Raw genomic sequence first — 20,882 nt, forward strand, 5'->3', positions numbered from 1 at the left:
TCACTTACTAGAGTTCCAAATTGCCAGTGGTACAACTATTTTCCATACAATTCACATTGTGTTAATAATCAACTAGTTTTTGCTCTGTTTCATGTACACAGTTCACATGCAGTTATCTTATGACTCTGTTGGTGGTGGACATTTAGGAGTGTAATTTTTTCTGGGGACAAAATATGTAATATCACTGACTTATTTATTTAGTCTATGGTGGAGTACATGGTATTGTTATACATTATGATACTGGTATAAAACAATAACACTAATGAAAAACAGATTAAACAAAGAGTTAAAATACAACTATAATGCTACTTAATTACAATATTTTGATATTTCATCAAAAGAGTTGATGTTCTGCATCAAACCAATCTTTGGGCTGAAGGCCACAACCACAACAATGTAAGAATTAAAAGCACTCAAGTTCTTCAGTTGTGTACTGTGAATTTTGCAGAATTAAAACAGAATTATTAACAAACAACAGTTCTTGCTATTGACTTCAGTGAAAGTTATGTGAAGAAGATACACAGAACAGTAACTTTTTATCTTATAACGTGATTTGTTTGTATTTATTGTCATTCAGTTCTTACTAGAATTTTTAAAAATGCCTTACATTGCATATCCAGTTAAAACAATTTTCCCAACAACTTGACTGACAAGGATGGTATATACTGTTTCAGGAAAACAGATAACCCGTCAGTGCAGTGAGGACAGCTGGCAAGAATGTCACAATTTGAATGGAGTTCACTATTGTTACTGTCAGGACTCACTGTGTAATGGCAACCTCGAGGAAACATATGCTGACCTGGGATCCCTCACGGATGATGATGACTATGCTTCAATTATTGAAGGCAGTGGTGGTGGTGATGGAAACATAGAATACGTTTATACCCCTGTAGAGACAACTGAAAGCAAAGAGCAGTCACTTGCTTGTGCTATTATCCCATCATTTTGGTTCTGTTTTTTCTTAAATTTGGCAGCAGCCATTTTCCGTTAAGTATTTATCCAACTCTCTTCTCTATCATTATTAACCCTGACAAACCACAGTCCCACTACTTCAACAATGTTGCAACATATTCCATATGCCAATTATAGACATGTTATATGTAATATAACCCTGTAGAGTCACACCTTACAGCAACCCAGTAGGAACCCCAATAAATGTAGTCAGTGAAATGGTGACAATTGAAAAACCAGAATCATCTTATTTAGTAGTTTAAAACCGCTATAAATGAATTCTCAAGAAATATTAAATGTTGTGTGAAAAAATTTGCCCATAAACAAAATATAAACATACATCCCTTAGCAACACAGAACATGAATGGCTTCTGCATTATTTTTTGTTCCACTAATTATGTCCCCACATGTCTGACAAGACTTTGTCTTTTTTTTCTGAATTTCTTTTCTCCTTCTTTTGATTTTAGTTCTTAGGAAATCTAGTTTTCAACCACCTTTCTTCTAGAAACAGCCATAGCTCTCATTATTTGCACAACATTACAATGCTGTCATTTTCCTGGCATTTGCCTCTTATAGGTATATAATAAAGTCAGTTAAAATTCACTCATCATTGATGTCTACTGACCCCTCTGATGAAAGTTCTTGGTCAATTGAAGAATAGTAAAGTATGTCTATTATAGCAAATTATCAAGTCCAAATATGATGTATATGACCTTTCAAAGTCCCTGTAAACAAATTTCATGCTGTACAAAACAAAGTTGTATACAAAAAATTTATTAAGTAATGCATACATTAATTATATAAATGTCACTGTTATTGGTGTGGCTATCATATCTCACAGAATTAGCCACCTGTTACCAAAGAATGTAGAGGTAAATTTTAGTGTGAACATGTGTCTGTGATATTTATTTTTAACTTTTTATCACTGTCTGCTAATAACAAATACTAATGTTCTAGATTATATGATTTATCCACCAGGGATCTCATTTAATTTTCATGCAATATATTCTATAAGCAAAAGACATTTATTTCTAATGCAATTACTAATCTATCTTTCTGTGATCTCAGTACGAAAAATTTCATACAAAAATGAACTTGCCTCAAATTTACTTGGTGAACTGGAGAACTATTGTCACTATTGTTGGTAACTTCTAGAGAACAAAGAAAACTACAAAAAGCCCCATTATTGACTAATAAAAATGGCCCATGACATCTAAAATATATTTTTGTCTAGCTTTGTCTGAGGGCTACTTATATTAAAATTACAATGAAATAATACTAATATATTTTCATGGTTAAATGGTCCCTTTGTACGTTTTTTGATCTGTATGATTGGAGATCTATGCCTTTGCAATAGTAAAGTAAGCAGCAACATTCTGAAGGCCATATTGCATGAGCCTGATCTCATAAATTATGTGCCTTCATTCACTACCGTTCCATCATTTGTATGGACAGAAACATGCTCAGTTATAATAATATGACTCTCACATTAGCATTTCAGATACAAAGAACAGATGCTCAATTTCTTTAGATAGTTGTAAAATTTCGTCCAGTTCATAGTCATCAATATACCTGTATATTTCTCCAAACATACTCCATGTATAACAACTATAGCAGCACACTGTAGTGCTCTGAAAATGTCTGTCTCTCAGATATTGTCTTCATTACATCAAAACTTGGCTATAGTTGTTATACTAAGACTTCTTTTCTACTTCGGAGAAATTGTACTATTTATGTTTCAGCATAACATTTCATTGTGAAATAAAATTTCTATGCTGTTGTTAAGAACTACAAAATGTTGACATAGTTTGGTAACCTAGATCATTCTTGGATACGAGTCATGTGTCTATATAAAATTGGCAAATCTGATCAGAACAGATGGCCCTTTACAAATATTGTGCTCTGTCTACAAGAAATTTTTTTCCTACAAGAAGCTCAAGCAGTAACTAGCTAGAATTCTTCCAATGTCTTTTTAGTTCTTGAAATGAAAGGTTGCCCCAGTTGGCAATTATACTCTTGTAAAGCTGTTGCTCTGAGCAGGAAAAAAGTATACTACCCTCTCATTACCTTAATTTCTTTCTGTCAAATCTATAGCTTCAGCCTATTCTTTTTTTCATCATTCCATGAAATTTAAGTTCAGTTCAGTGCATCATATTCTTCAATTTCATTGCTGTTCTTCCTCCATTCCCCTATGTTCCCTGGTGGTACCTGTCAATCACATACTTACCTCAGCTATATATCCTGGAAGTTGTAACTTGTCATCACATAACAACTTATAGTTTGGATCAAATGAAATTCTTCATTTTTAAATGTTAAACTGTAGCCCGTTATGTACCCAGTGTTAGTAATCTTCCATCAAAAGCATACGAGAGATTGTATTGTCACTTTATAGCTGTTATTCAAGACACAAAAAAATTAGTCATTAGTTACCAGTGGACATGGATTTATATCAGTGGGGCAAGTTGATAATTTGTGTCAGACTGAGATTTGAATCTGGGTCTCCTGTTTACTTGGCAAATGTGCTGACCACTATGCATCCGGACACACTGGTCACCACAATCGAGTGGGCTACCCTAGCTCACCTCCCATCAGATCCAAATTCTCAACTTATACCACGCACCAATGATGTAGTGCCCCTGCTCACTAGCCTCATTACTAGCATCTTACCAGTTCCCGTAAGAGTTCGAGCTTGGTGCGCATCTGCACTGAAGGGATCATTGCTGTCATCACCATAATTGTATGTGACACCAGATGTTCAGGGTGAGCACAAAGTCTTGCGCTGATTATAAAAATTTATAACAGAATAACTGTTTGACATAATAAATTACATTTGATGCCATTACATAGCTTAGTGTTACTAGTTTTTTTTAAGACCACTTATGTTAGTAAACCTCAACATGTGCTCCCCTGGTAGCTCGGAGAATGTTGAGGCGGTATCCCAGTTCCTGTCAGGTGTTTTGTAACATGTGTTCTGTCACAGTACCCACAGCTGCTTGTATCCTAGCCTTCAGTTTGTCGACATCAGCAACTGGTGTGATGAAGACTCTGTCCTTGGTATAGCCCCACAAAAAAAGTCAAGGGTCGTAATGTCTGGAGAGCAGGGTGGCCAGGGTGTTGGACCATTCCTTCCAATCCACCGTTCCGGACATTACTCCCCTCTCCAGACATTACACCCCTTTACTTTTTTTTTCTGGGGCTATACCAAGGACAGAGTCTTCATCACACCAGTTGTTGATGTTGATGAACTGAAGGCTAGGATACAACCTGCTGTGGGTACTGTGACAGAACACACGTTACGAAACACCTAGCGGGAACTGGAATACCGCCTTGACATTCTCTGAGCTACCAAGGGAGCACATGTTGAGGTTTACTAACGTAAGTGGTCTTTTTTTTAAAAAAAAAAAAAACTAGTAACACTAACCTGTGTAACGGCATCAAATGTAAATTATTATGTAAAACAGTTATTCTGTAATAAATTGTTATAATCAGGGCAAAACTTTGTGCTCACCATGTATAGTTACCATGATGGCTGCCAATGATCCTTTCAGTGCAGATGCCCGCCAAGCTTGAACTCTTACAGGAATTGGCAACATCCCATGAGTAATGAGGCTAATGAGCAGGGCCATTACATCAGTAGTGTGTGGTATATGTTGAGAAATTGGATCTGGTGGGAGATGAGCTAGGGTAGTCCTTGTGGTTGTGGTGATAACTGTGTCTGGATGGTGTAGTGCTCAGCAGGAGCCCTGGTTTGCATCCCAGTCTGGCACAAGTTTTCAACTTGCCCTATTGACATAAATCAATTCCCTAATGTCTTTAATTCCTTTGTGTCTTGATTCATATTGACTGCAGGATCAAAATGATGTCTGTTCTTTTCAAAATGATGTCTGTTCTTTCAGACATGTCCAAAGGAACAGACACCATATATATTATAGCTATTATGTGATTAAATACTAAAACATTTGCTCAAGTCACTATATATTAGTTTTTCATTGTGTTAAATTTACTGATGAATTCCCCTAACAGATTTATTAAAATTAAATCTGTCACTGTGCTTAATTTTCATTTAGGGTTTTGTATACAAAACTGTCTCATAAGAAATGCTCCATCAGTTAACTAACATCATTTTACATGTTGTTTTGTCTTAACTGCACTGAAAATACAAGCAGTTAGCTAATGTAAATTATGTACCATCATCATACCATGAATTTAATCTTAGAATCCAGCATAACAATTTGACAGTTGATTCAGCAGTATTCAGTAACACCTTAACATTTGCATAAAATGTGAAAGTATTCAAAGTGAAAGAAAGAAGAAGATAAGCCCAGCAGTTTTCTACAGAAAAATTACTTCATGAAATATGCACATAGGTATATTGGCATTGTTGGGGTGCTTCAAAAATGAATGTGTAGATTCTATGAACACTTACAACATTTTGGGAGAGCTTTATGTACCCAGTACTGTAGATGCTGATCTCCAGTTGTAATGCAAAAACTACATTGCACTGGTATGTTACTAAAATAAAAATGGACTAATATTTTAATACGCTTTTTAAGGAGCCCAATTAAAACTATTTGCACGTATGGGACCTAAGATTTAGAGTGAACAAACCTCCATCTCTCTGAATTAAGCTATCTTTGTCAACATTTAAATATTAATTGGTCACCAGGAATTTTTTAAAAAATAGAAAAGTCATTTTTTCACCATTTTTAACTGTAGAACATGTCATTAAAATATAAGTGTTATGACTAGATTTCAAATATTGATGCAGAAGATGAATACATTTTTCCGATTTCCTACAGTATTTACTTTTAAATCTATCAGACACCTGACGATCAGCACTGTGATAATCCACCCCTAACAGACATGAATGAAATAATTAGAAAAAGAGAGAGAATACACTCCTGCTGGTTACTTCCTCTTCTTTTTTCTTTTCAAATCCAGGATATATGAAATTACTGTCATTCACTGATGTCTCAAAAGAAGTGTAAAATTTGTGTGGAAAAGAACAAAATCATAACTCCTTGTTATCTGCCTAGGGAATTAAGTTTCATGTTTTTAAGTACAAACTGTTAAGTATACTTTATTGTTATTGTAATTTTATGGTTACTATTATTACTGTCATCATCATCACCACCACCACCACCACCACCACCACCACCACCAATACAATCATCACCTTTACAAATGAAGATTTTGTTATTGCATCAGTCATGCCACAATGGTGTTGAATGTTTAATACAATTTGTGTGAAAGTTCACAAAACCCTAGAGTAAATGGTATTTAGGATTCAGAGCCTTTGGTTTGATGTTCTTGATCTGTAATGTGAAAAACACATCACCCTGAATAAGTTTTCATTTATCATACAAATATCTGCAATCCGAATACTGCTGTTGCATGTCCTTGGGTTATATTTGTATTTTGAGTGCTGTGTTCAGAATGTTTGTTTTATGTAAGTATACCATAAGATTTAAATTGAATACCACAACAATAATGAAACTGAATGTCTAAATGTATACTTCAACTATGTACCAAAATCAATAAAGGAAATTCATAAGTGTATGATAAATAAAGACTACACTGCAAGTCTTAGTAAATGAATCCCGTATTACATTTCCAGACTTACAATAGGTAATCACTCATGTCCTGGCATGATGTTACAGGCTCAAACTGAGTTAGTACTAATATGGGTTAAATTAAAGGAGATTAGTAATAAACACAACGGATTCAGAGTGAAGAATGATCAGTACTCAGTTAACAAGTAGACTCTTAACCTCTGATGGCAACATCTTCAGACTTGACTTCTCCGTGTAGTAATTCTTCTTCTGCAACAAAATATAAAGACGCTGATGAGTGCAGTTTTCAGCTACTTTTGGTTGTTATAGTTAAACTTAAAAGTTCTCTTCTGAAACATTTTGCCAACGTATTCTTTTATGTTAATGTGACATTAAAAAAGAAGAATAAGCAGATACAAAATCCAGACAGTAACACTCTTATTAGTGTCACTAGCATCAGCTAGTGGTTTTATTGTCATCTCAGCAGTGATCACTTCCGTTGAAGGAATGCTTCATAGTTTTGGATCCACCTACCAAAATATTTCCGTAACATGGCGAACAGACTAAGTGGACTGTAGGTAATGCCTATTTATGAGAAATGTTTCAATGATTTTGCAGTTTAAACTTAAATGGATACAAGGCAAGTAGCAATCATAAAACAATCGACTTGTTGTCATCCATTGATGTTGAACATTTAAGAATTCTCAGACAAACAAATGAACTGGAAACTATAGTGCATGTACTGTAACAAGTAAAACAGAGGAAAAAAATTTAAACTGAAACAAATTACTAAATAATTAGGTTCTCCTTTTGGTGCAATTAATAATATAAGTATTGTTTTTGAAGTAGTGGCATTTACTGTCTATTGAATTACTATTTTAATAGTTTTATGGTGTACATGGAGGTGAAGATAAAAGTGATTCAAGCAGTTTTGGGACTTGAAAACCAATTTTGTGCAGGACCAGAACAAAAGTACGATGTATGTAAACAAAAGAAAAACATTTTGTCTTCTTCAAAAGGTAGTGTTATCAGAACTACATTTAATGTAGAAACATAATAGTGATAACAAGAGCTTCAAAATTCAACAAGATAACAGCTGCAATAAAGAGGAATGCTAATGAATAATAAAACATTTAACACCCAAATAAAAAACCAAATGTAATATTTTCATACACGATTAATCGTTCATCACTATAGTCTCTGACAAATTTATCCATTGCAGGTGAAAAATTTATATACTGCACCTCAGTCAAGGGAGAATTTCAGAACTTGCATATAAAATGTGTCTTCTTGAAGAAAGAATCCCAGCATGTATCAGAAGGGAAATTGCAAAAAATTTATATCAAATAATCAGATGGGAATTTAACGTATTGACTGGCAAGTAGCCAATGGCAGCCACAGGAGATGGCTTTGCTGCGCACCAGCAGTCAATGTGTTAAAACCCACAACATCTTAACGTAAACCCAGTATCTCATATATTGCCCTAATTCTTAAAATGGCTTCATGTCTTCTTGCAGGATTAATTGGTGAAATGTTCATAATTATGTGCATATCATTTGAAAAGTAGTACGATATATTGTTAAGTACTGTCAGCTACCTGTGGAAAGTAGTAAAATCTACAGAAAAATATTGGGACATGCCACAGATACAGTCAGGAATAAAATTGATGAAATGTCTTCCTACAACATTTCCTGTTTCACACTACAAATCTCTGCAATAACATTAATTCCCCTTTGTAGACACTTAACAGGACTTATTTTATTATATCATTCCCTACTTTAATAAGAAATTTTAGTTGTATGAAGCAACTTGTACTGTAATTACCTTTAGCAATTTCTATGTCCCTCGATGTATTTATTTACATTAATTGTCAAGTGCTTCCATGTAACTTAGCGCTATGGTGGAATATTCTACATTTTTCTTTTACTTGCAGCCAAGCTGCAGGCAATGTGTCGAATGTCTAACAGTATTGTGGGGGAGACTATGTGAGTGACAACACAGGACACTGTTGCAATGGATAACTGTAGAAGTGGAAGGATGTGAATGGGTTACACATAGCTTACTTCTCTCCCTTCACCACCAAAAATCTGGTAATGCCAGTCTCATCCACCTTTAGGGATTGAACCAGCTACTTTCTGGTTTGGAGTCACACTGTTAAATGTTTTTTTAATCTTGACCACAGAGGTGACTATATTTATTCTAAAGATGTCATGTAACTAGTGTATGTAGTTTAAAATTAATTATGGCATACTACAAGAAACGGAAAAAACCTCTGGCAATAACATTTGTAGATTTTAAGAAGGCATATGACTGTCTCCACAGACCTTCAGTATTAAAAATTTTAAGAAATCTAGGACTCCATCCAAAACTAATTAAAATAATACAACTCACTCTAACCAACAACAAATCAAAAGTGAAGTTTAGAGGAGAAATTTCGGAACCATTCCTCATAAAAACAGGCTTAAGACAAGGTGACTGCCTATCACCATTACTTTTCAACTGTGCACTGGAATACATAATGAGAGAATGGTACAAGGACAATCCAAAGAGGATAAGAATTGGAAGTGCAAAAGATGATATTAGCTTAAACTGCTTGGGATTCGCTGATGATCTTGCTCTCCTAGCCAACACCGTTCAAGAAGCCAGGCAACAAGTGAAATCACTACAAGAAATAGCAGAGAAAGTAGGCCTTAGAATATCATTTGAAAAAACGGAGATTATGCTAACTGATCCACCACTTGCAAACAAAATTACAATAGGAGAACAGGAAATCAAAATTGTTGATAAATTTAAATATTTAGGCGAAATAATAACACACAATCTAAATGAGAAGCCATCATGGCAAAATAGAATAAAAAAACTGAACAATGCAAATTACATTACCAAAACTACATACAGCAAAAAAAGCCTATCTATAGATGCAAAATTAAAACACTAAAACAGTTACACAACCAGAAATAACATATACAGCTGAAACTATCTTCAAAACAACTAATACAGCAGAAATTGACAGAATACTAAAAATAGAAGGAAGAATAATTAGGACATGTATAAATAAACAGTATAAAATAAATGGACATTGGAGAATAGCATCAAATGAAACAGTATATAAGAAAATAGAACCAGTCATGAGCACAATCAGGAAGAAACTCATCTCATTCTTTGGACATCTGATGAGAACTCCAGAAAACAGAATTAGTAAAAAAAATAATACAAAAATTGTGGAATAGCAAGAGCGACATTAAATGGATCACAGAAATTAAGGAAGATATAAAAGAACTTCAAATTACAGTAGATGACCTAAAAAACAAGACAGAGAAAACCAGAATACTGCAAGACCCGCAAACCAGACTACAAATGAAAATCAATAAAAGGAGTACAGGAAGAGTTGTCTCAGATGAAGAAAGAAAGAAAATATCTGAAAGAATGAAGAAATATTGGGCAGACAGAAGAGCAAAACACCTTTCATATAAGAATAGCCTCTAATAATTATATTACCTAAATATCATATTCAGTTATTGTCGAACCAAATTGTATCCCTGTGTGACAACTTGTTTAGAACTTTGTATTTTTGACTACAGTGGTCCAATGAAGGCCATAAAATAAATAATAATAATAATGACTTCCAATCACATTACTACCATCAATGTGCTTAAACTTCATAGAATGTGTTCTATGAAGTTCTGATATTCAAGCTAAATAAAAGTAATAACTACTACTTTCTTGCAAATGAATGGGTAGCAGTCACAGGTTTTCCCATTAGATGAGGTAGCAGTTTATCCATATAGCACACATTTTTTAAAAAACGAAACTGCAAATACAGTGTATGAATATTCAAACCTTTCAAGAACACATTAATTGTAATTTTACTTCATTAAACCATGTTTTACATACACCAAATTAGCACAATAGTTTATTAATATGGTCTGTTCCACTCTGGTGTGCTATAAATTATATAAACTTCCCTCACAATACTTCTGACAGAAACTTTTTGCTTTACGTTGTTGATAAAGCTCACCTAAAAATCTTTTGTTCATATAATTTCACAGCAAATAACGTAGGCCACTAATCAAAAAGTCAGACAACCAGAATACTTCCAAAGTCTGACAGCTACTTGTTTCAATTAAGGTTAGTGATAATCTAGCTCACACAGTCAGGTTCTTGTGATACACCGTGTGCTTGTCTATGATATTTCAACTTGTATCAATAACTTTTTGTGCATACTTAACTGTTTACTCCATTCAGATACACCACTGTACCATCAAATGTTGTAGTTTTAGCTATAGAGTATCGGAAACTAAATAGCATGTACAGTATATCAGGCTTTCTCAACTGGTGTGTTGTGAAGTTTTGATTGTGACCTTACCTTACCAGAGAAAGTTCGTTCTATCTAACAAATATTAAATTTGTAAGTTCATAATAAAACACATTTGACTTTTTAACTTGAGCTACAGTCAGTATAAAGACAGTCTGTAGAAGTAGGCACTTGCAGTGGTAAGCAACTGTCAGTTTTGCTTGCCAGTAATTCAGGTAATAGTAAAAACCTGGAACAATGGTCACTCTACTCTTCCCACATTGTGGAAACCAGACTAAGAATGCTGATGACTTCATCAGGTTCAGTACAGAGAGCCTAAGTAGGTAAAGATTAAGAAAATGATTTTAAAGTTTACGACGGAGAGATATGTTGTTTGTAAAAGTTGAACAAATAAAATTTTTGGGCTTGGGTCAGTAATGCTCCAGCTACAAGTAATTGTCATTCTCTTCAAAATTAATGAGTACTCAGCCTACATCATGAATACAGTGCTACATGTTTACAATACAAATACAGTATGACTATTTACAATTATTTTCCACACATAGGATTCAAAATCTAATTGCTTGCATTTTGCTACCAGTTGTTTATGCTATGGTAATTCATTTCTTTTATGTAAATATTTTTGGATTAAAGAAGACCACTCCACAGAAAGCAATTCTGATAGGAAAAGTGAACTAGAAGTGTTGTTAACAACTTATAACTTAGCACAAGAAAGAATTACTCCAAAAGCTAGCAAATTTTCTTTCCTTTTTTGTACGGCTATCGACAACTCGATGCTTCTGTTTTTTGATGTGTGGTCTCCTTTAATCCAAAAGTATTTATATTCTACCAGAACTTTCCTACAATATTTACCTCTTTTATATTTGTTTCTGTAAGTTTTTTCCTCTTCCCTTCCCATTTTACACTCATCACTAATCACCTTCATCAGATTTGGCACTGGACTAAAACAACTCTTCTCATGAAGTTTTTCCATCTGGTAGTGGGAATAAAGAGGTGTAATACTAGTATAACCTGACTGAGATTCTATGTGTATGAAAGGATCAAAAAAATAATAAAAACTAAACTAAAATTCTTCTTCACAGCTAAAAATTTCTTGAAAATTGAAATATTCTTGGAGGAAAAATCATTCATGAAAATCTAGAAACTGAGTAGTTCCTTGAACAGAGTGTGTTGATGAGTCCTGATTATGGTGCAAACAGTTCCTTCTTAAGGAATTTCTGGAATGGTTTCTCTCATTTCTGGCCAATATTATCTTGCATTAGCCATTGTAGTTTCAGTCTGTTTGATCACTATGACTATTCTCATGTCCACGGAGGTGGTATTCACATCTCTCCTTGAGCAGCAGCAGGCTCTCAGTATTGCTATCATAAATTTGTCGGCCATTTTGACTGTGCAAGCTTGTCTGCATCAATATGCCCATGACCTATTCCACCTTATGATGATGTGGCTGAGGACTGGGAGGTTTACAAGGAGCTGCTTTAGCAACATATCCTTGCTCTTGGTGCCACTGATACAAGTATGTGTAAGGCTTTGTTCTTTTCTTGGATTTCCCCTTGGATTTACTGTTGTGCCAATTAGCCCCACTCCAGGAACCAACATCACTTTCATTGTGTGTAATGTGTAAATTGTTGTCCAAGTATCACTAAGTGCACACATGTCATTGCAGTGGGTGTTGAGTTCTATCGTTGTCAGAAACAGCCTCACTAGGCCTCCCGGGCTCACGCGGCCAAACTCCACAGCCTCAGTCGCAAGTGTCAGTCTGTTACCAATGCTCGTCATCATTCCTATGCTGATTCTATTGTCCATGATGCTATCATTCGGTTGGTTCCTGACAAGCAGGTGCATCAACATGTACTACAGTCTAAGAATCCGTCTTTGACTGAAGTGTTAAATGTTGCTTACTCTTTCAAGGTGATCGTATTGAGGCTTGATGTGACATCACTGCAGTGGCTTCTGTTCCTGATCAGCAGGCACCTGTTACCCTCAGTGGGAGGAAGATGTAGCAGCCATACAAATTCGACCTCCATGCCGTACTGGACACCAAAGTGCCAAACAACAACAACAACAACAACAACAACCACAGCAGTGGCAGCGCACCCATCTTGCCGATATTGTTTCATGAAACGTGACAGGGCCACATACCCTAAGCAGTGGGTGACTTGTAACAATTATAGAAAAAAAGCACATACAGTGTATGTGTTTCATTTCTAGCCTTCTCCTGCAGATATGGACATGGATGTTAATTGTGTGTCTCCAGTGCTTATTAATAACAACAAATTGTTTATTGAAGTGTGGAAGTGTGAGTGATGGACAAATTCCACCGGGTCCAGCTGTGAAATTGCTGAAATCACGAACTTATGTGGACTTGGGATCTCAGGTGTTTTCTCTAGTAACTCCATGTTCAGTGAGTTACAACAGGCAGCATGTTTCAGTTCTGTGGCAATTTATGGTTCCCATTGTGTTTAAGTCTGTGGTTTGTTCCCTGACTTTTCTGGTAGTAGATGATGCTGGTGACGACAATTTCTTTGGTCGGGATGCTTCCAGTGCCTTTAGTTTTCCCACTGTGGATGCAGTGCACTTCGTTTCCAATTAGGTCCCTTACCAGCAGTTAGATTCTCTGTGTTCTGAGTTCTTGCTTCTCTCCCTCTCTCTCTCTCTCTCTCTCTCTCTCCCTCTCCCTCTCCCTCTCTTCCCTGGATGGGTTAAGCTGTGCCACAACATTTATGGCCCAAATTACCCGGAAACCTATGGCCCAGCCAAGCTTTTTCTGTGCATGCCTATTCCAGTGGCCGTGCATGATCAGATGAAATCGGAATTGGACAGGCTGACATCACTGAGGGTCATCAGCACTTTGAGGTTTGTGCATGTGAACTTCAGCTAGATAATGTTGTGTTGATATTAGCAACAGTGTACAGGTCTCCACTAGGAGATTGGGAGCTATTCATAAAAAAGTTTGACTCCCTATTATGCTGTCTGTCAGACAAAAAGAAGTTATTAATCTGTGGTGATTTCAATGTTAACTTTCTAAGCAATTCTGGTAGGAAAAGTGAACTAGAAGTGTTGTTAACAACATATAACTTAGAATCAGTGATCAATTTCCCTACACGTATAGCTCAGGACAGTAGTACTCTAATAGATAATGTATTTGTACAGCAAGAGGATGTAGAACAAACACATGCTTTCCCTGTGGTAAATGGATTATCTGAACATGATGCACAACTGATTAAGTTACAAAATCTAACAGGGTGTACACTTCAGAAACCATTAAGTAAAAGTGTGAGGGTGCTCAACCCGGTATCTATAGATCACTTCAGAGAAAGTTTAGGAAATGTAAACTGGGAAGATATATATAATGAGCCAAATGCTAATGATAAATGCAGCATATTCCTTGGTAAATTTATATCCCTTTTTGAACATTGCTTTGCAAAGAAAATTACTAAATGTAACACCACAAACTTTTCAAAGAAACCTTGGATTACTACAGGTATTAAAGTGTCTTCAGAAAGAAAAAGAAAACTGTATGAGACGGCAAGAACTAGTAAACATCCAGTAGTGGATTTACACTATAAAAATTATTGTAACATACTGAGAAAAGTTGTAAGGAAATCAAGAAATATGTATGTTAGAGAAGAAATTAACAACTTCAGCAATAAAATCAAATCAATATGGAATGTTGTTAGAAGGGAGACAGGAAAAGTAACCACTGGGGTATGGTAGTATTACTGTTACAGAGAATGAGACCATCTTAACCAACAGTACACAGGTAGCCAATGTATTTAACAATCACTTCTTAAGTGTAGGAGAAAAAATTGGTGAGAATAGTTCAGAAGAAAAAGCCAGGCAGTACATGGAAGAGTCAGTTTTGAAAAATTTTAGTCAGATTAAGTTTCATCTAACAACCTCTTGTGAAATAAGGAAAACTATTAAATCTTTTAAAAATAAATATTCTGTTGGAGTAGATGACATCTCTAACAAGTTATTAAAACAATGTGGAGCAATTACAGCTGACGTTTTGAATCACATATGTAATGCATCACTGACTCAGGGTATTTTTTCCAGACAGGTTAAAATATGCCATTGTCAGGCCTCTCTACAAAAAGTGGGAAACCACAGATGTCAATAATTACCGGCCAGTATCCTTGCTGACAGCATTTTCAAAAATATTTGAGAAAGTAATGTACTCAAGAGTGGTTAGCCATCTCACCAGTAATGGAATACTTAGTAAATCACAATTCGGATTTCAGAAATGCTGTTCCACTGAGACAGCAATTTACAATTTTACTGTCCGCATAATAGAGTCTTTAAATAGTAAAATGTCACCAGTAGGAATATTCTGTGACTTATCCAAAGCATTTGATTGTGTGAACCACGACATTATGTTAGAGAAATTACAATTCTATGGTATAAATGGAACAGAATATGAGTGGTTTAAGTCATATCTACAGAACAGGAAGCAAAAAGTCTCTTTATATGCTTCAAGTGATTCAAAGGAGTTTGTCACTTCATCTAACTGGGGTGAAATTACATTAGGTGTTCCACAAGGTTCGATCATGGGTCCCCTCCTGTTCTTGATATATGCGAATGAGCTCCCTTCTTATGTGAAACAAGATGCTGAACTGACACTGTTTGCTGATGATACAAGCATAATTATTAATCTAGTAAAAGAAATTCAGATAGAAAATGATACAAATAAGGTCTTTGGAAAAGTCATTAATTGGTTTTCTGCGAATGGGCTTGTTCTGAACTTTGAAAAAACACAGTACATCCAATTTTCTGCTGCAAAAAGTATAATTCCTTCAATAAACATAACACATTAAAAGAAGTCAGTAGTCAGGGTAGAGCATACTAAGTTTTTTGGTGTACATATAGATGAGAATCTTAATTGGAAAATTCATATTTTGGATCTCCTAAAGCGACTAGGTTCAGCAACTTTTGCAATCAGAATAATTGCCAATTTTGAGGATGTAAAAATTAGTATACTAACATACTTTGCATACTTCCATTCTCAGATGTCATGCGGAATAATATTCTGGGGCAACTCAACACTTAGGCAAAAGGTATTCACTGCTCAAAAGAAAGTAGTTAGAATAATGTGTGGGGTTCATAGTCGCACATCTTGTTGGCATCTGTTTGAAAGGTTAGGAATTCTTACAACTGCTTCACAGTACATTTACTCAGTAATGAAATTTTTTCTCAACAACATGGACAAGTTTAAAATCAACAGCGACATTCATGATTACAATACCAGAAAAAAGAAAGACCTACACTATCCATTACTTAACCTATCTTTGACACAGAAAGGGGTAAAATATGCTGCTATAAAATTTTTTGATAAATTACCAGATGAAATAAAATGTCTAAACAGCAGTAATAGTTTCAAAAACAAATTGAAATCATACCTCCTTGACAACTCCTTCTATACCATAGGTGAATTCTTGAATATGAGTAAATAAATCTGGAGATATATTATATGCATTTTGATCATTTAAGGAAATGGGACAGATAATAGAAATATTTAGGTATAACACTATAACGTGAAAAACTTTTCTCCTGTGTGCATTTCCTGGCATATGACACGTTCCACATCATAACGGTTTTTCCATGCTATTGATCAATGGAACACATAACTAACTAACTAACACACTGTCTATTACATCAAGTGAGTGGTCTACCTCCTCATGATTGTTAAAAAACTGAATGGTCAGCTTCACCTCTGCGGTGGCTTTAAAGTTTCCATTAATGCTTAATCCACATCCCGTTCAGTGTGGCTATCTATCCAGCTATTTTTTAGCATTTTTTGGAACAAATGACAGCGTCCATTCCAGGACACATTAACTATCTCAATGACATCTTCATAAAGGGTGCATCCATGGAAGAGCATTTATGCAACTTATGCTCCTTGTTCACAGACCTACATACTGTAGGGTTGAAGTGCAACTTGGCCGGATCACCCATTTTCCACCTACCCATTGTGTATTTGGGCTTCCAGGTTTATTGGGATGGTCACAGCTCTGCCTCGCCCTTACAGTGTCAAAGAACTCTAAGGACTTTTAAGGAAAATTGCCCTCTATGACAAAGTCATTCCAGGTACAGCTGTGTTGGCCCATTCTCTCCATGAAATGCTCCCCAAGGACATGCATTTTCACTCTTTAGAAATCTAAATTGCATTATGCTCCTTGTGTGGCTGTCTTTCATTCTGGCCACAACCTAGAGTTTGCTACAGCCATCTCTTAGTATGGACTCGGGGCTGATCTAGCACATCGTTATGAAGATGGTTTCGAATGTTTGATAGCTTATGCATAAAAATGATCAACTCCACTCAGCAGTGCTACTCCTGAGTTGAAAATGAAGCACTTGCTCAATAAGTTTCATGTGTTCTTATATGGGTCTAAGTCCCACCTCATCACGAACCACAAGCCCTTTGTTTCATTGTTTAATCCTTCTGCCTCATTGTTCATCAAAGCAGTACATTGACTCCTGCATTGGGCCTTGTTTTTGTCTCACTACAATGATGAAATACATTTTTTGCCTACCGCACAGCGTCCCAATGCCAATTCACTGTTCTGGCTCCCAATGGTGCTGGATCCTACTTGTGATCAGGATGAGCTCCTTTGTTTACACTTAGACACTGATGCTCAATATACAGTGGAAGGGTTTTCTATAACAGGCTCTGGGATCACTGGTGCCATTGCTGTCAGTCTGTCCTGTCAACATGTGTTTTGGCCTGGCATCGGTAGTGACATGGTGCATCTTGTTGTGACCTGCTCTCACTGTGCTATGCAACAGGTGGTGCTGAGGATGACACTATCTCCATGGCCTGCACCACAGCATCCATGGGAATGTGTCCATGTCGATTTCATGGGACCGTCTCTGAATTCTTACTGATTATTGGTTGTTGTTGCTTTCTCTAAATTTCCATACATTATCCGTTGTACTTCCACGTCAGTCACGGCTACATTTCAGGCCCTCTCAAAAAATTTTTCTATTGAAGGATTGCCTAATATGCTTGTGCCAGATAATGATCCACAGTTTATGTCTCAGACCTTCCACGGTCTCTGTACCTGTCAAGGCATTCACCACAATGGCTCCTCCTTTCCATCCCGACTCTTAACAGCAAAGCGGAATGGCTCATCCACACATCGAACGTTCAAATGAAGAAGTACATCACGGACTCTTCCACAGATGATGCCTCGACACACTTCTTGAGTTCCTACGATTTATGCCAGTGGAATCATCCTCTATATAAAGAGAGTGCAACCAGCGCTCCCTCTCAGACAGTGTTCTACTGCTTATTGTACTGTTTCTATTTTTGTTGCTCACTTGAATGTGGATCAATAAACTTTTGTTCTTAATGGCCGCACTGTTGGTTGTATCTCGCATTATGACAAAAGCAATTCCCCTGATGTGTGGATTCTTCATGCACCTTTGTATTATTACACAACAAAAATGTTCAAATGTGTGTGAATTCATAAGGGACTAAACTGCTGAGGTCATCGGTCCCTGTTACACAGCAGAATACTAATTAAGTGAGGAATAAAATTTTGTTGAAATCAAATGGGATGACACTAAGTGGAGCACACCCATCAAGTCTTCAGTGATGGCATAACCAAAGACACACTCGGAAGAGCCAAAGTACAAACAAGCAAGGAGCTCATTGCCTCTGAAAGTGTGTCAGGAACAACTGACTCAGCACCTTGACAACAGTGCACAGTAGACACAGCACGTAAATGGGGCTGTGTGTCGTAACTACACCTAGGGACATCTACATCTACATGGTTACTCTGAAGTTCACAATTAAGTGCCTGGCAAAGGGTTCATCGAACACCTTTCAAGCTATTTATCTACCGATCCATGCTCTAACATGTGAGAAAAACAAATGGTTAAATCTTTCTGTGCCAGCTCAGATTTCTCTTAGTTTATGACGACGATCATTTCTCCCAAGGTAAGCGAGCCCCAACAAAATATTTTCACACTCTGAGGAGAAAGTCGGTGATTTAAATTTCATGAAAGAATACTGTTGCAATGAAAAATGCTTTGTTTTGATGATTGTCACCCCAGTTTCCGTATTGTATCTGTGGCACACTCTACTATTTCGCGATAATAGAAATTGAGCTGTCCTCCTTTGAACTATCTGATACGGATCCCACACTGCATAGCAATACTCCAGAAAAAGGTGGGTGGACAAGTGTGTGTAAGTGGTTTCTTTAGTAGACCTGTTGCATTTTCTAAGTACTCTGCCAGTAAATCGAAGTCTGTGGTTTGCTTTCCTAGCAACATTATTTATGTGATCATTCCAATTTAAATTATTCATAATTGTAATCCATAAGCATTCAGTTGAATTTCCAGCCTTTGGATTTGTGTGATTTATTACATAACTGAGATTAGAGGATTCCTTTTAGTACTCATGTGGATGGCTTCTCAATTTTAATAATGAGTCAATTGTCACTTTTCACATCATACAGATATCTTGTCTAAATCATTTTGTATTGATTTTGATCATCTAATGACTTTACAGGATGGTAAAAATCAGCATCATTTGCAAAGAATCTCAGAGGGCTACTTAGATTCTCTCTTAAATTGTTTATGTAGGTTAGGAACAGCAGAGGGCCTGTAACACTTGGGGAATGCCAGACATCACTTCAGCTTTTTCAGTCAATTACTATGAACTGTGACCTTTGTGATGAAAAATCATGAATGCAGTCACACAACTGAGATGATACTCCCCAAGCATGTGAGGGGTTGTGGGGCTGGTGTCAAAAGCCTTCCGGAAATCTAAAAATATGGAATTAATTTGACATCTAATGTTAATAGCACTCATTACTTTATGAGAATAAAGAGCTAGTTGTGTTTCAGGAGAACAATTTTTTCTGAATCCGTGTTGGCTATTTGTCAATAAATCATTTTCTTGAGATAATTCATAATGTTTGAATATTGTACGTGTTCCAAAATCCTACTACAAATCAACGTTAGTGATACAGGTCTGTAATTCATCAAATTATTCCTATTTCCTTTCCTCAGTATTGGTGTGATTTGAGCAACTTTCTAGTCTTTCAGTATGGAACGTTCGATGAGTAAGCATATCTATACTACATCAGAATACTCTGAAAGGTACTGGACTGGTATACCATCTGTACTGGAGGCCTTTCCTTTATTAAGTGATTTAAGCTGATTCTCTACACTGAGAATACCTGCTTCTAAGATACTCATATTGACACTTGTTCTTGATTCAAACTCTGGAATAGTTACCATGTCTTCTTCAGTGAAGTTATTTCAGAAAACAGTGTTTAGTAACTGTGTTTTGGTGGCACTTTCATCAGTATCATCATCATTGTTATTCCACAATGAAGGGATCATCATCAATGTTATTGCACAATGAAGGTATTGATTGTGTCTTGCCATTGGTGTACTGTACTTACTACCATAATGTCTATGGGTTTTCTTTCAGATTTCGAGACAGAGTTTCGTTGTTGAAACTATTAAAAGCATCTGATATTTCTTTGAATTTAAACTGCATCTTATCTACACTGACATAGTCAGATTGGATGGAGGTAAGAGTTAGGAAGATGTCAAGTGAATTTTTATCTACTTTTTTTTTTAAATAGATGTATTTTGTGTTTATTTTTGGTGGGTTTGGACGTTACAGTATTAGTTCTCACTACAACAGTAATCCCTGTATTAATCACGATTTGCTCAGTATTGTACTTTGCTAAGAGATCAAGTAAGTTTTCGCAACCATTTACAAATTGAGTGAGCTCCTGAACTAATTGTTCAAAACAATTTTCTGAGAAAACATTTAGTACCACTTTGGACAACATTTTATGCCTACCAAAATATAATTGTATGAATGGGGTACTTATTTGAAATGAGAATTTTGGAGCTATGTTGAATCAGAAGGATGCACTTGAAAGTGACATTGTTTAGATCACAAGAACCTGCAGACCTATCAAAGTTTTGGATAACTGTAGGTTAGAGTACTTATCGCCAACTAGGTGCTAGTATTGTAATTTACTGGGTCATGAATTAATGTGCACTAATGCAGTGCTAGTAACGTGTGAAACTTGTAA

General features: G+C 36.0%; 1 long non-coding RNA gene across 1 annotated transcript in view; it reads left to right on the forward strand.

Moving 5' to 3' along the window:
• The window catches only part of LOC126247977 (uncharacterized), a 189,803-nt gene extending 185,465 nt beyond the window's left edge, over nt 1-4,338 (forward strand). The window contains exon 2 of the long non-coding RNA XR_007545394.1: nt 675-4,338. This is a non-coding gene — a long non-coding RNA (uncharacterized LOC126247977). The remainder of the gene's footprint in view (nt 1-674) is intronic.
• The last annotated feature ends 16,544 nt before the right edge of the window (nt 4,339-20,882 follow it).

This window comes from Schistocerca nitens, chromosome 3 (genome assembly GCF_023898315.1).
Source record: "Schistocerca nitens isolate TAMUIC-IGC-003100 chromosome 3, iqSchNite1.1, whole genome shotgun sequence".
Taxonomy (NCBI): Eukaryota; Metazoa; Arthropoda; class Insecta; order Orthoptera; family Acrididae; genus Schistocerca; species Schistocerca nitens.